A 17,133-nucleotide genomic window follows, 5' to 3' on the forward strand; every position below is an offset into this window, starting at 1 on the left:
AAGGAACCCATGCCATTTTTATTTTTAGCATCAGGTCCCCTAGATTTTTAAGTGGGGCCCCACACTATTTTTTTCTACCAAAGGGAATGTGGCCTAGTTCACCCCTTATTTCTTGGCTACCAAAGCTGTATCCATGGGTCTGGTATGGATTTTGAGAGGCAAAAAAAATACAGCTTGGGTCTCCCCCCCAAAAAATTTATACCAGAACCTTATCCGGATATGCAGCCTGTCTGGCTGGAAAAGAGAGAAGCAGCAAGCATACACCCCCACCTCCTGAACAATACCAAGCTTGAAGGGGACAAGGGCCTCATCCACATATCTACACGCTTGGTGGATATGCAGGTCTGTAGAGGGGGAACGTATCAGGATCTGAAGGGCCCCTTAAACCCCCCCCCACACACACACACACATGAATGTGTTTGTAGCACATAGTAATGCTTGCTACTTATTCACAAAAAAGTAAATTATAACTACGTAAAACACTCATTGTTGCAAAAAAGGTAATACAATGTGATTCTAACATCAATCACGTCGTCCAGCAATACAGATCCATTGTCAATCATGATGGCTGTTGAATGAAAAAAAACAATCAGGAACAATCCTTGACAACATTCACCACATATAGTCATGTGGCCAATGACATCACCCAGAATCCGCTTGTTGCTTTCTTTACACACATAAGCAGGTCAGGGAAAAAAACTGTCATTTAGCCAGGTTAGGTTTTTTTTTAAATTTTGTTTATCAGTTTCATCAAAAAGATGAAAGCTACATTATCTTCTGTGTACTTGGTTCTTTCTCTTGTGTTTGTACTACTAAAGTGATGTAATATTGAAATGCCTTTATAGAGTAAGATTACTAAAGCATAATACAAAGTACAACAAATAGTACAAGATGTATTAAATCTTTAAATAAGGTAAAAAAGTTTGGTTTATAATCTGGAGCTTGGACTCTTGTTTTATCACGAGGTCTTCTTATTCAAAAGAATCCGATTAGATAAGTTGAATATTTTTAATGTGTTAGTATGTGGTTGCTGGCAATCCTCCTTTCTTTTTTGTTTGATCTTAGGTTTTCCTTCCATAATTTCCCTTTGCATTCTTTTTGTTTCTGATAAGGGTTATATGACCCACTTTGGCCTGGTGTTTATTTTTTACTATGATCTAGGGTGGGAAGGTTATTTGATTTGGGTCACTCTCCCTCAGCTGGTTGGATGTCAACACCTAAAATGTATTAACAACCAGACCAAAAATTATTTTTAGAAAAGCATCAAATATTAAAAACAATATAGCACCCAGTAAACTAAACAAGAGTAAATCAAACTGTTTTGCAACAATAGGAATAGAGTTTTTCAATATGGGAAATTAAAATATCTTACAGTACATGCCAATTTATTCAGTAAGGTCAGCATAACTTTACAGACATTATTGGGCAGACATACCCAATCAACCAATTAATCAATTATTTTAGTAATCCTGTGGCATATGGACTTAGTTACCATTGTGGCCTTTTATATACAAGCTGCACAACAAGACCATTGGGACATAGTTTTGGGAGACATTGTAGGAACATTGATCATAGTGTCTCTTGCCACTTTACTCTTAAATACAGAAAGTAAAGAAAGACTAAAGGTTTTCACCATAGAAACTATCGCCTCCAGTCTTCCAAAAGCTGAAAGATTTTGCAAACTTTACAACCAGAAGATATACTGGATTTATAAACTTAACACAATGACACCCACCAGACTTAATGAAGCGCTAGACAGAAACAACATGTACATTTCCTTGGCATTCTTTTATGCAACATTTTATTAGTTGTGGATAGCATTCTAAAGTTAACTGGCAAGCTGGGTGTCTTCCCCAAACTATAAACAAGTCTTGCAAGAAGGAAGACTTTCTTTGGCAATTTATTAGTCATCAATGCAAAATGTGTCATACCAGCAACAAGAAAGCTAAGTACAGAACTAGAAATTCTGTAATGTACAAAAAACATTTTCTTTGGAGTCCTGTTAAAGAAGGTCAATCAGTGTGTTAGGAAAGGCATCTGTTAACCGCTTCTCGACTGCCCTATAGCAGATATACTGATACAAGGCAGCATGGATGCGCAAAATCATGTATATATATATATATATGTGTGATTTTGCATTTCCGAGTAGGGTGCGCGCACCCCTCCCTGCGCCGCCATTCGTAGCCGCGACTGAAGATTACCAGGTCTCTGTAGGTGAATACTCACTGGCGCCCGGTGATTGCCGAGTATCTCCGACGGAGAGGAAAACTGTATGTAAACAATATAGTTCTCCTCCCTGTCAGCTCGTGCACACTGCTTTGGATGCACAGCACAGCCATGCAAAGCAGTGTGATTACAGTGAAGCACAGACACAGCCCAAAGTAAAACAGCACGCAGTTAACCCCTTCCTGCCCAGTGTCATTAGTACAGTGTCAGTGCTTTTTTTTAGCACTGATCACTGTATTTGTGTCACTGGGGATGTCAGTGACACGAAGTCAGTTCCCCCCCAGTGTCAGAATGCCCGCCGTAGTCCCGCAATCCCGCTATAAGTTGCCACCATTGCCAGTAAAAAAAGTTTTTAAATTCCAGTATCTATACCACCATTTGAATACACTAAAACTTTCATGTAAACCATTTAATTTATTGGGATTTTGTTTAGCAAAGACATGTAGCAGAATACATTTTGGCCTAAATTGATGACGAAATTTGATTTTTTACATTTTTTTACTGGACATGTTTATTAACAAAAAGTCAAAAATATTTTTTTTCTCAAAATTGTCGAACTTTTTTTTTTTTATAGTACAAAAAATTAAAAAAGCACAGGCAATCAAATACCACTGAAAGAGAGCTCAATTCATAAGAAAAAAAGAATGTAAATTTCATTGTGCAGTGTTGCATGACCGTGCAATTGTCAGTTAAAGTAATGCAGCACCGTAACGCAAAAAATGGTCTGGTCAGGAAGGGGGGTAAATCCTCAGGAGGGCAAGTAGTTAAACATAGTTTTCTATATATCCACACTGTTGTAGTGTATATTGCATCCATGTTCTGTATCCATAAAGTGAGTGATTTGCTATCTATTAGATATGCCTGGCTGGATATCAGCAGATGGCAGGTACAGAGTGCTGTCCCCCACACACTCACTTTTTTTTGCAAATTTTTTAACAAAAGATTGTTTTTCTTTGAATATACAGTAACATGCACATATGGTGGAAGATGCCTATTTTATAACACGCTGCAAAATATTTTTAACTTTGTATGCTGAAGTGATAAAAAATGTTTTATACTGACATCTAGCTTAAGAAGAAACAATAATACATTATAAGTAGTACATAATTTGAGCAAGCAAGGTGAAAAATAACTATTGAGGTTCATGCTGTGTTGCTTAGTTACAAAAGACTATGTTAATACGATATATGGTAGGAGCACTAGGGGTCAGAAATAAACAACTTCCAAATAGAACTTTGTATTTAATATGTTTAGAGGGAATGAAAAGTTAGGATTGCTTATGTCTGCAGATAATTTGCATACTTTTGTAAGATATATTGTAATAAGTGATAAACGTTTCAAAATCTGCTCTGTAAACATAAAAATGTACTATTCTCCCCAGTGATTTGCAAATTTTCCTACCATTGGCATCAATACTGTAATTTTTAAACAGATAAATATTCCCTTTTGAGCAGCCATGCACATCAGCCTTTTTTGACCCCTACACATATCCAGAAAACTATCCATTCCTGATATATTGGAAATATTATATTATTTTATTAAATAATGAATATTAAATAAAAACATGAAATAATTTTATAGATTGCAAAATACTTTTGTTGGGGGGGTTTTATTACTCTGGTTGTTGTACTGGAAATCTATGGCTACTCCTGATGGCGTCACCTCGACGAAGCGCGTTGGAAAGAGCTTATTACATCACTTCCGGTTACCTCATTTCTAGACCATGGAACACAGGAGCATCCTGGATACATATACATGCCTGTTAGCTTGTGATTTGCAAGACATACATTGCTGTAAGTATATTTTTAGCCTTAGCTTGCTTTAAAAAAAAAAAACAGTATAACACTATTGGAGGCGGTCTCTCTGGTACCTTTTTATGACCTGGTGTTGAAGAGGAGAGGAGAAGGAAAAAACCAAGAAGTGAGCTAATTCAGTGGATTAAATGCTTATAGACCCACTTATAAAAATAAGGGGTCATGGAGAGTTGGTGAGTGTGGCCTAAGGAGGGGGAGCACATGTGGACATGAGCACCAGTGTGTGGATATAAGTTCTTTATTCCTGAGCACTTTATTGAAGATATTCTTTGCATGGGAGATTGTTCATAAACATTTCAAGAACTGCATTACCAATCAATTAGCATTTTGCTCTAATTATTTAGTGTGCTTTTAAGTGATATTTTGGATATATGCACTTTATTATAAAGGTAAATAGTTGTGGCTCTTTTTCAGCACAGTGTATTGTAGCACGGAGAAGAATCACATGCTTTTGCTTTGTATTTACTCTTTATATGGTTTATATACTGAAAGCTTTCTTTGTTTCTATATATTGCAATGGAATAATTCATTTATATACCATTGGAGGGAGGACTATTGTAATATTATTTGATACAATTTAATTTGTTATAATTTTTATACACCTTTTTGAGGGGGATATAATCATCTATTAGTTACAAGAGATCAAATACTAAGTGGTTTGTGAAGGCAGGTGCACTGTAGCACCACACCAACATAACTTTTTCTTTTCTGGAGTAGCAGAATTGGTGGAGCATTAGATAAGGATCTGATCATAAAAAGAAGTAATAAAAAAAATGTTTTGGCACTAAAATTTCAGAGTAGCACCAAAAACATTCGATGGGCATAGAACACAATGCTAAATGAAGATTTTTTTTAGTGGATCGTCTAACTAACTCAGTAGTGCCAGCATTACCAAGTGGGCTTCCTGACATAGATGGATAATGTTTAAACTGAGAGTAGCAGTACATGTATGTTGCAGCAGTAGGGTAGCTAACCAGGACCAGATTTCTCATTAGGCACTATAGACATATGCCTATAAGGGCCGTTCCTATAGGGGCACCCATCTGTATGAGTAGGTCCTCTGATAAGGGGTCTCTCTCTCTCTCTCTCTCTCTCTCTCTCTCTCTCTCTCTCTCTCTCTCTCTCTCTCTCTCTCTCTCTCTCTCTCTCTCTCTCTCTCTCTCTCTCTCTCTCTCTCTCTCTCTCTCTCTCTCTCTCTCTCTCTCTCTCTCTCTCTCTCTCTCTCTCAAAAATGTTAATTTTTTTTTAAATTTCTTAATTTTCTAAAAAATCACTTGCCATGTCTATTACTAAATACCGCAGACTGTGCTTTCCAAAAAGGGGTAATTTGGTGGATATCTGTACTGCCTTGATATTTTTGGGCCTCAAGAAGAGATTAGTGCCGTCAGTACATCTGTATTGATCGATTTTCAGATACTGTATATACCATGGATGGGGACTCTGTAACTTTCCTACAGACTAAATAATATACACTAATTTGGGTTATTTTTACCAAAGTAATGTAGCAGAATACATTTTGGACTAAATTTCTGAAGAACAATGATTTATTTGCTAAATTTTATAAAAGAAACAAAGAAAAACTTGGGATTTATTTCACAATTTTCTGATTTTTTTTTTGTTTAGCAAAAAATAAAAAACCCAGGGGTGATTAAATACCGCCAAAAGAAAGCTCTATTTGTGTGAAAAAAATGATAAAAGTTTAGTTTGGGTACAGTGTTACATGACCCCGCAATTGTCATTCAAACTGTGAGAGCGCCGAAAGCTGAAATTTGGCCTGGGCACGAAGGGGATAAAAGTGCCCGGTATTGAAGTGGTTAAACGTTAAAGCCCCAGGAAGCACTATTTACTTCTAAACTTTCCCATGGATTCAGTGTTGTAGTTAATGGAGGTATATTTTTTAGGTCTTATGCTTTTGATGGACGGAATACCCTTTTATTTTGGATTGGACTCTTTTGATCCTTTTAGAGCAGGGTTTCTCAACCTGGGCTCGATGGAACTCTAGGGTTCCTCCAGAGATTGCTAGGAGATCCTTGATCAATGAGCAATTTCTATCTCTCAGATAAGTTTCCACTGACACTATGGATTTTTTTAGCTATCTGTAAGGGGTTATTATTATTATTCCCAATTATTTTTTATTATTATTATTATTCCCAATGACCACAAGATAAGGAGCATTCTTTCCAATGACCATCACACAATGTATAATGAGTTGTAGATATAGAACATTTTTGCAGGGGTTCCCTGAGCCAAGAAAGTTATTTTAAAGGTTCCTCTGTGTTGCAAAGGTTGAGAAATGTTGCTTTATAGACTTGGACAACATTGTATCTATATAAGGAAAGTTAGGGTTAACCTCTAGTCATAAAATGATTGCTTTGTTTTCTTGTGCCAAAATGGATGGATATATTTATTGATATTATGTTCTTTAATTCCCTTTTATGAGGAATACTGTAACTTCATCACTTTAAGTGTGAGGCAGCTTTCATTGATGAGCATATAGTATAAATGGTAAATTATGCACAGGATCGCTGATAGAATTTCTGAGATTCTTAGGACCTCCAGTAAACACAGGATCGCTGCCAAGTCTTTTAGAATTTCCATTTCTTGGACCTCCGCTACTTCCAGAGTTTCCAGAAACAATGCAGGGTGTGTCCTCTGACCAGAAGGGTATCTACTTACCAGTCTTTGAAGTGGCTGTCACTGTGTCTTATTACCAGCTACCTGATAGTTTAATTGCTATGATAATTACCTGCCAGTTGCCAAATCAGATGATCCTGACTACTGTCTTGCTTGTTGCCTGCCAGGACCCCTGTCTAGAGCTGACTACTCTCTTGTCCTGTCCTTGTGAACAGTGTCTGCATTATAGCCTTCCTGTTCCAAACTCCCCTTGGTGAGGTGTTCCTGAGGGGCAAGACTTGTTGCCAGTTTGCAGAAAAGAGATCCAGTGATCACTTGTCTCTGGCCCATCTTCCCTTGCAGGGTGCTCTAGAGAAGAGCAAATTTCACTTAGACCCGGCACCTCATCTCTGTTTCACATTCTGTGTGAAACTGATCTATATGTTGTAATGTATACTGTTTTTACATTGTGTTTACATTTGGGGTGGGGTTTTTGAAGGTGGATAGTCACTGGTGGGTGTTCATTTCAGTTAGTCTGAGGATGATATTTGCCTTGACAAATGTGGCTTGCACCCATGGAAACATGTCTCAATAGACCTCCCTCTTTTTTTCCACACCTAACGTACAAAGGAGGACTGAAAAATGAGAAGAATTATTAATAGTTTAGTCACCAAATGCACTTTGGCTGTGCACAGCACTGAGTAAGAAGTGAAAGGGAATAGTGACAGGCAAGTGACAGCAACTGATTCCCAATGTGTATGGTGATTGTGAACCTCTGTGGCAAATAAAGACCGATGATATGTAGCAGTAAGAGGAACATCTGGCTTCAATTGTATTCCCACTTTTGCAGGCAAATTAGGATAACACCTACTTTATATTTGTTACATGTACCCATTCACATAGCATAGCTTAAAAAAAAAAAAACGCTTACCTTTTTAGATGCTCTATTCTGAATCCTCCAGTGAGGAAAAATAAAATCTAGGTAGTTCTCATTGTTTATGAAGGGGCTGTTCAGCTGTGTTTGCCATAATTAGCTCTAACGGTATTATATAGGCAGATCGTCATTATCAATTGTAATTCGATTTGAACACTGCCTGTCCTAACGAAGGGATAAGGGTGTAGAGACTGGGCTTCTTGCATTTATTTTAGTGAGGACAGACTTGGGACAGGCGTACTCTAAAATTGTTCAAAAAAAACCTTGAAGTTCCCCTTGAGACCTCCTCCTGAGAATTGTCAAAAAGATTATAAATATTTTTTAAAAATTAACCGCTTGCAGACCTCTCCTGTAGCTTTACTACTCCAGGCGGCCCCTATGCACTGAGTGAGTCACGTATTTATACATGATTGAGCATTTCTGGGTAGGGGGCACATGCGTCACCCCGGCTGTGCTGTCATTTGCTACAGCACAAGGCGATCAGTGAGTCCCGGCCAATAATTAATGGTCAGGACCTACTGATCCGCTGAGTGAATGACAGACAAACACAGAGCTCTGTACAGACGGCAGGGAGTAGAAAAAGGCACATTGCTTAGTGAAAGCAGCACATGTTACACGCAGTAAACATTGTTAAGCACACAGTTAACCTTTTCATTGCCTCTAGATGTTAACCCCTTCCCAGCCAGTGTCATTAGTACAGTGGCAGTGTATAGTATTAGCACTGATTGCTGTATTAGTGTCACTGGATATGTCAGTGGCAGTTAGTAAATACCCACAAAGTTTCAATTAGTGTCAGAATTCCGCCGCACTATTACAGTCCCACTATAAATCGCTGATAACTGATTTCTAGTTTAAAAAAAAAAATTAAAAATTCTAGTATACATCCCATAGTTTATAGACACTATAACATTCACACAAACAAATTAATATACACTTATTGGGATTTCTTTTTTTTTACTAAAGACATGTAGTAGAATACCGTTTGGCCTAAATTTATGAAGAAATTGGATTTTTAAAATTTTTATATTGGATATGTTTTATTGCAGAAAGTAAGAAATATTGGGGGGGGAGGGGGATTTTCAAAATTTTCGGTCTTTTTTAATGTATATAATAAAAATAAAAAACCCACTGGCTATCAAATAACACAAAAAGAAAGCTCTATTTGTGTGAAAAAAATTATATAAATTTCATTTGGGTACAGTGTTGGACAACTGTGCAGTTGCCAGTTAAAGTAGCGCAGTGCCAAATAGCAAACAATGGTCAGGCCTTGAAGGGGGTAAAATCCTCCAGAGCTTAATGTGGTTGTAAACCTCAGTCATGGAATCTGAACAAAGCACAGATATCTGTAGTGTTTACTTGTCTCTCTGCAAAGCTCTAAGTGTTGTTTCTCTCTGGTGCTTCATTCTTCTGTTGTCAGCATGAGTCATGTCTGCTAAGTTTTCCCAACAAATTAGATAACTTAGAGGGGGGGAGCTCAGCAAAGATCTTATCTATTCACAACATAGCTCCTTTGTGCTGTGTGAGATTGTCCCTTTCCACCAATCAGTTCTCACAGAGCTCTTACTGCAGCTCCCTGCCCCCACCTCTGTAATATTGACAAATACAGCATTTCTGAAGGGATGTAGAAAAGAGAAGACTGCAGATAAACAAGTAAAGATAAAGATAAACAAGTATATATATTAGGATTTATTTCATCTCTATGTATCACCTGAGGCTATTCACTTTACTGGGTATATGTAAGGGTTTACAGCCAATTTAAGTGGTTAAGGCATACCGTGTGAATGGGAACACATAACAAACATAAAGTGGGATTTCTCAAGTTTGACTACAAAAGTGGAAATTTGCCATCAGAATAGGGCAATCACTCTGCTTCTGGAATGCTAATGGTTGTTTGTGATGACATTTCTCTTCTGATTGGCTTTGTTTAAGCCTAGGACAGCACAAAGAAAGATAAGAAGAGTCATTGTAGGACACTCAGGGAGAACTATCTAAATGGCAAAAGTAACTGAAACTGGAACACATCTTCATACACAAACTAAAATACTTTGATATTCACATTAAGCATGTCAGTATTGAATCCCAGCTTGAGTAAATTGTTCTGCTCATCTCTAGTTGCAATGTACATATGTTACTATGGTAACAGAAAATGCATGCATGCGGGCAAGTCTTTTACTTGTTATTGTTCATTGGTTACTATGGTAATGTGATGCCTGTGGCTTGTAAAAAGAAAGCCAGCAACTCTTGCGAGACTTAGGAGCATTTGTGAAATTTCCTGTATGAGGATATAAAGGGAATATGGTGCTACAGACTCAAGGGGTCAACTAGCAGCTCTGTGTGAAACATTTCACACATTGTTGAAGTTTGCTAAATATATAAGCACCCCCCCACTCCAAAAATAAGCATATCTATAGTATTAGAGATCAACAAATGAGAGATTCACTTTAAAAAATGACTTAAGACAGGGAATGGGGGGCATCCCCTGATCCACCATGGAAGCAGTTGATGGTAATAGAAAATAAATACTTATCAGCTCCATCTTGAGTCACACCATTCTTATGAATGAATAACATCTGACCTGGAGAAAACATAGCTTAAGAACATTTGATTTTGCTGGCATTCACACAAAATGTATGTACGTGCTCTGAAATTTGTATTTTTATAAATAACTGTGCTGGCTAGTCTGTTGTCCAAAACCAATAGAAGAATACCTAAAAAATGTGTTGCATTAGTTTTTCCAAGTGTTGTATCGGGCAACAGAAAGCATACATAGGAAAATATCTTTTCAGTATAAATATTTATGGTAAAAGTTGTGCTTGACGTTTTCCTTTACATTTCAGGTAAATTTAAAGTTGTATTTTTATGAGATTTTAAATATTTCCATGTGAGGCAAAAAGAGAAGTCAATCATTTTTGATTAGCGGTGCTAGAAGTTTTGGTTATACCAATGGTATTTAAATTGCACCTCTATTGAAATCTTACTCTGCATCACTAACCAAGTCTTTCCATGCAGACATAACAATAATAATAATGTAATGTTATATGAATGCCACACTTCCTGAAAGCATTTGCACTGTAAACATTTTTGTGGGATGAAAGCGGACTGAAAAATTTAGGACAAAAACTCCACAGTGTCAGTAACGTCCTAAAATGTATTTTAATTTTAGATAAATCTTAAAAGGAGGACTTAACAAAATTCATCAAGCTGATGCATCAAGCTCAACATCCACATTGACCAAGGGTTTACCTTGAAGCTGTTTGTTATTGTTAATACTAGTCAAAGTTCTGGTTGGTGGGCTGTTATTTGTTCTTCAGAACTCCATTCTTTTCACCTTTTCCTTGTGAGAGATGAAAGCCCTCTAAGGCTTACTGCATCAGTAAAAGCAGGCCTGCTATGTACTATAAAGATATGATTTTCAAGTCTTTATTACGATTGTTATGTCATAATCAGAGAGGCAGTAACCAGCAGATCTCACTATTGCACTGCAAGACCTTCAAATTACAAAAAAGGTTCGGTGGCCTGTGTATGCCGCCTTTTGCATATTTTTACAGAATAAGATTCTTTATTTAATTTCCTTGAAATTGGAGAACTAATTTGCAGCCTAGTACCTATCAGACTTAAAATGTATTTCCACGTTTGCAGCCAAATTGAAAGAACGCCTACTTTATATTTTTTACATGTTCCTATTCACATAGCAAAACTTTAAAGCCTCATGCACACAGGACATTAAAAAAAGACTCTCCTAGAAGCTGTTCTCCTGGCAGCAGCCTGAAAAAGTATCTAACGCTTTTACAAGCATTTAGGCACATTTACAAGCTTCAAGCACTTGGACATTAATTCATTTAATTGGCCAGAATGATAATTTATTCTAGCCATTGAAATTAATTAATTAACACTCGAGTGCTAAATGTGTCTAGCATTTAGACCTGTTTAGGTGGGTTTAGGCGTGTTCAGCCACGTCAAGCATTTTTTCTGCCAAAACTATGCTGGTCCTGGACGCACTGGCCCTGGTTGTTTTTACCTGCTGGTAAACACTACTGCTACTTAAAGCTTCTAAAAGTCTGTGTGTGCATGGCCACATAGGATAACATGAAGGGCTGTTTGGAAGCAGTAAAAAGAAACAAAAGGCTGGTGCTCCTAAACGTGGCTGCAAAAATGTCCTGTGTGCACGAGGCCTAAAAATTTAAAACTGATGCATACCTTTTTACTAACTGGAAAAATCTCAGGTAGTTTTCCCCTTTTGTGTAATGTTAAAACTGACGTTTAGTTTAAAAAAAAAAAAGCATTTTTTTCTCTACAGCTGTAGTTACATTACCTGCCTGTAATGAAGTACTGCATGTCTCATGATGCTCAGGGTGCTGGATTCTGTAGAAATCGTCACTGCATGGCTGTTCTGTCCTTTTCCTGCTTCTGAACTTCCAGTGCTGACAGGGTTAACAGCTTCTAGTATCCAGGCTCAGCTGCACTAAAGATTATCCAGCAGGGACACACCCCCTCTTGCCTTCTCCTCCATTGAGAAAATGTCTTTCACTGATTTCACAGGTGGCGCACACACCTAGTGCATTATCCAAGGTTTATTGTAGGAATTAAATCATAAAAACATACTCACAGACGAAGCATGTATCTAAAAAGCATAGAAAAATGACAATGGCCACAACGGCAGGCAAGGTGTTCTCACTGTCAGTGCGGTCAAATGGCTGACGCGTTTCGGGGACGAATCCCTTTCCTCAGAGCTGATGACCAACCTGTATGGAGGTCAAGTAATAAATAACCAGGGCTAGATGCCTTGGGAGCAAAGCTCCACCTCCTCTACTTGTTATAAGGTGAGGGGTTGGAGGGGGTTATTTAAAGTGCAATCTTTTGTAGTTTTTATAAACGCATATACATACATATATACACATGCATATACACATATACAAAGATATATACATGCACTAAGAAACAGAGCAAATAAAAAATTATTAAAAATACATGAATATAGCACCTGCAAATGTAGATAAATAGAAAACATTTTTCTAAAGTAAAATATATAAAAAAAAAAAAAAAATTAAAAAAATATAATAATATATATAAAAATAATCATAGTAGTAACACTGGCAATGATGATAAAAATAATAATATTAGTAAACATCATAAAAATAAAAGTAATAAGACTAGTGGATAATGGATGATTATCAGTTCAAAGTAATGAGTGTGGCTGTAGACCATATATATCTCTTCAAACGTGAAGCGCTGAGCAAACTGTCAGCACCGTGTGAGTGCTGTGTAGTGATATTGGACTGTTGTTGGGGAAAAAAAAATAAATAAAAAATTGGGAACATTAGAAAACATAAAATAAAGAGTGTGTGTATGGGTAAATGAATGACCTTTAGGAGGCAATGGTTAAGTGAATGGATGAGACATATGAATATGGTGTAGATACCTCTGATTCTGATGTATGATGAATGGAAAGTGAAGTAAGAGCCTCGCTGTTGATGCCTGAGTGAGATGGTGTGGGAGTATGCTTTTATACCTGTGGGGAAATGGCTGCTGGAATGCAAACCACAAGACAGGAAGTAAACTCCGGATGACTCATGCCTGGTATCCCTGGAACAAAACATGAACAGGTGCAGTGATTGCAAGGCTCCTCCCAGGGGGGAGGGAAGAAGGGAAATGAGTCAGCATAGCCATGTGGAGGATGGCTGGAGGGGGTGAATGTGGTGTTGTGGTGATATGTTCTATAATGGAAATGCACCTATGAAAGTGGCAGACTTCGGGGGCAAGGAAAAAAGGGGGGGGAAAAGGGGAACCAAGAGGGCAAATATATTTGTAATGAATATTGAAAATGTAATGATCAACATGTCAGAACTGAGGGGAGGAGGAGGGAAGGGGGATACAGACATGTGGTAAGTATTGTGTGATGTATGGAATGTGGCAAAAATAGGGGGGGGGGGAGAATGAGAGTACATGAACCTAATGAATAATAAGTCTGAGAAGAAAGAAAAAAAAAAACAAAAAAAAAAAAAACCACACACCCTCTGATGCGGGTGTATATTAAAAATATGTGATATACTGATGTAATTGTATTGGTTTAACTGATCGCAAGGAATCTGTATATATAAATAAATAAAACATCCAAATTCACACCGCACATGAGAAACTGAACATAATCATAAACTATGGTGGTGGAAAAATTATGATCATGAAGACTATTAATAAAATAATGAGGACAATCGTGCAATGAAACCTATGCTTTTTAGATACATGCTTCGTCTGTGAGTATGTTTTTATGATTTAATTCCTACAATAAACCTTGGATAATGCACTAGGTGTGTGCGCCACCTGTTTTCTCTCTATCCAGTGGCTGATTTCCCCGTCTGAGGAGGGCTGCACCCCTGGAACATTTCCTTTGGTTGTCGCTGTCCTGGTACCCTTGGCTTCCCTTTTGGCTGTGCATATCCTGAGGCGCTGGAGAGTACATACGCTATCCGGTTCACTGATTTCACAGCCTGTAATACAGTCTGTGAATGGGAAAAAGTCTGATCAGTCAGGGGATTCTCTCCCCCATTTACAAATCATGTCAGCAGCAGGAGGAGGACCAGACAGCCCTACAGTAAAGAGTTAAAGAGTAAAGAGTTAAATAGAATCCAGAAAAGTGGGCATTGTAGGACATACCTCATTACATGTAAGTAATGTAATTAAAGGAGAAGTATAGCAGAAGCTCTTTTGGCTATACTTCTCTTATGAATTGCAGGAGTGCAGATCGTTCTGCACTCTTGTGACCTGTTTTAAGCCAACGGCTGGCCATATGGTTGGGATCCACCCAGAAGCTAGGACCAGCCCCCAGTTCTGACGAAGTCTGCGGTGATTGGCGGACGAAACGCGTCAACGTATTGACGTCACTACGCTCGGCGTCTTCACAGGGTGCGGCGCCCACGAGGCGGGAAGGAACGGCGGTGTCACAGCTCCCTGTTAGGTAGGCCCAAGACCCTCTGAGAACTACCAGTGGGCTACTATCACAGCGGTTCGCAAACGGCAATCCCTCAGGGAAACATATCTTCCACCGGTGGCAAGTTATTTTAAAAGCTTACGGCTGTTGAGATTTACAGAGCCTACATGGCGTTAATAGGGCATGATTCATGGGCCTAATTTACCCTTTATACTCGGGGAATTTTTTGGAATTCCTCTCAGGAGGAGAATCTACATATATATATATATATATATATATATACGCTATCCTACTCAGGTATTTTTTGCTGTGACATAGCCATATCCTTTAAAAACCGCAAATAACCTTCTCAAATTGAGCAATTTTTGGAAACCCTTTATTGGGTACATTAAACTTAGGTATCTACGGCCTGCTATATGCTATATACACATTATATGTGCTTGAAATCCACGCACTGTGTATACCTGGTCCCTCACCCCCACATGCATCTGTGAAAAAGCATCAAGGACCTGATCTTAGTTCAAGTCGACAAGAGTCTTCTTGATCCTCATTGATGGTAATATATCCACATTTTTATATATGTTTTGTTTTCGGGGTACCTGATGCCCAAGATCTACACATTTAATTTTTTCTATATATATCCTCAGAATCATTTGGTACTGTGGACCTTGTTCCATTTGGGGTGGCTATCCAGGAAGTCCCTACACTTGAGAGGCGGGTATGATAGTTTCACCTTTGAGAAGGTAACAGCAGTATCCATTGACTATTGTGGAGGGAGGTCTGGTTAATTTTGGATGTGATTTGGTCTCCATATTGCTAGATACATACCATGTATTTTTGTGTTCCAGCTTGTACATTCCAGGAGGTCCCTGATATACACTGGGAACACACCCACTGAATACACGGCTCACACAAATATTAAGCAGGAAACCTACGGAAATCCAGGATAATTATTTCATCATTACACCACTCTGCCTTATATGGTGCTCTGTTGGCTAAGATGACCCTAAATTGAAGACGCTAAGTGCTTTTTAACATGATTTTATTTTTTTCATATGTACACCGTGCTCATGTTTAACCTCCCTATGATCTATGTGATCAAATAAAGTATTGTTAAATTCATTTGAATTCACACTACTCCGCGTGGATTACTTAGAAACCTTCTTTTTTAGATAGGTGTGTTCTTGTCACACTATCATATTGTTTAGTATGCTGTTCCCTCGGTTTATGTATCCACACTTATATAAGTGAGTCGGAGATGTGTCTTTGACATTAACAATTAGTGTCATTTTTGGTGGCCTGCTCCTGCTTTGTTGTTAGGACCAGCACCTGACCTGAGCTTGAGCCAGCCCCTCCTGCCCCCTCCACAGCCCAGTGCTCCAGTGAGTGCTGGAAGGGCAGAGCAGAGAGTCGGAGAATAACAGTTAAGGCTCTCTGCTCAGAGCAGAAGGGGAGAACTGAGCAATCAGAGGTGTTTGATCACTCAGTTCTAAATGCAGAGCCGGAAAGGGACAGCATCTGATCGATGCATCTAGGTGAGTATAATTTTTTTTTAACCCCATAGTTCTCTTTTAATGCTGTGGAGAAAAAAATATCTATAGCCAGGTGCTAGCATAAAGAACTCTCTTTAACCGTTTCAATACCGTGCAATTTTACACCTTCCTGCCCAGGCCATTTTTCAGGTTTCAGCGCTCTCACACTTTGAATGACAATTGCGCGGTCATACAACATTGTACCCAAACTAAAATTTGATTATTTTCTTCACACAACTAGAACTTTCTTTTGGTGGTATTTAATCACCGCTGGGGGTTTTATTTTTTGCTAAATTAACAAAAAAAGACCAAAAATTTTGAAAAAAAAACACATTTTTCTTTGTTTCTGTTATAAACGTTTACAAATAAATAATTGTTCTTCATAAATTTAGGCTGAGATGTATTCTGCTACATGTCTTTGGTGAAAATAACCCAAATTAGGATGTATTTTTTAGTTTGTAGGAAAGTTATAGAGTTCACAAACTATGGTATAGATCTGAATATTGATCAATCCTGAAGTACTGACAGCCAATCTAATATCTTGAGGTCCAAGAATGTCAGAACAGTACAGATATCCCCCAAATGACCCCTTTTTGCAGAGTAGACAATCCGACGTACTTCATAAGAGGCATGGCGAGTTTTTTGAAGTTGTATTTTTTGTCATAATTTTTCGGAAAATGAAAAAATTAAAAAAATTATTTTCACTATTTTTTTTTTTTACATACTGTCACCAGTGCAGTACAGCGTCATCATATAACTGGCATGGCGGTGAACAGCGACACTGACTGGTGACAGTATGAAAAAAAAATATATATATTTTTTTTTTTTTTTTTTAAATTTTTTTATTATATTTAATTTTTTATTACATTTTTTTTATTTTTTTTAAGATTTTTTTTCATATTTTACTATGACCAAAATAGTACAATGTTACCATAGTAACACTGTACTACTTTGGGGAAATGATCAGTATTTTTTTTTTTTTTTTTTTTTTTTTTTACACAATTTGCTTATAGCAAAGAATTACTTTGCTATAAGCAAGCATTTACCTGAATGAAATCGATTCATTCAGCTTTTTTTTTTTTTTTTTTT

General features: G+C 37.7%; 1 long non-coding RNA gene across 1 annotated transcript; it reads left to right on the forward strand.

The window, feature by feature from the left end:
• Positions 1-15,158: 15,158 nt before the first annotated feature.
• On the forward strand, positions 15,159-15,634 carry LOC149470382 (uncharacterized). Its single transcript, XR_016309183.1, has 2 exons — positions 15,159-15,255; positions 15,361-15,634. It is a non-coding gene; the product is annotated as an uncharacterized LOC149470382 (long non-coding RNA).
• Positions 15,635-17,133: the final 1,499 nt, after the last annotated feature.

The sequence above is a fragment of the Staurois parvus genome, unplaced genomic scaffold (assembly GCF_062004578.1).
Source record: "Staurois parvus isolate SC_StPar_1 unplaced genomic scaffold, SC_StPar_1.0 ptg000048l, whole genome shotgun sequence".
NCBI classification, from domain to species: Eukaryota; Metazoa; Chordata; class Amphibia; order Anura; family Ranidae; genus Staurois; species Staurois parvus.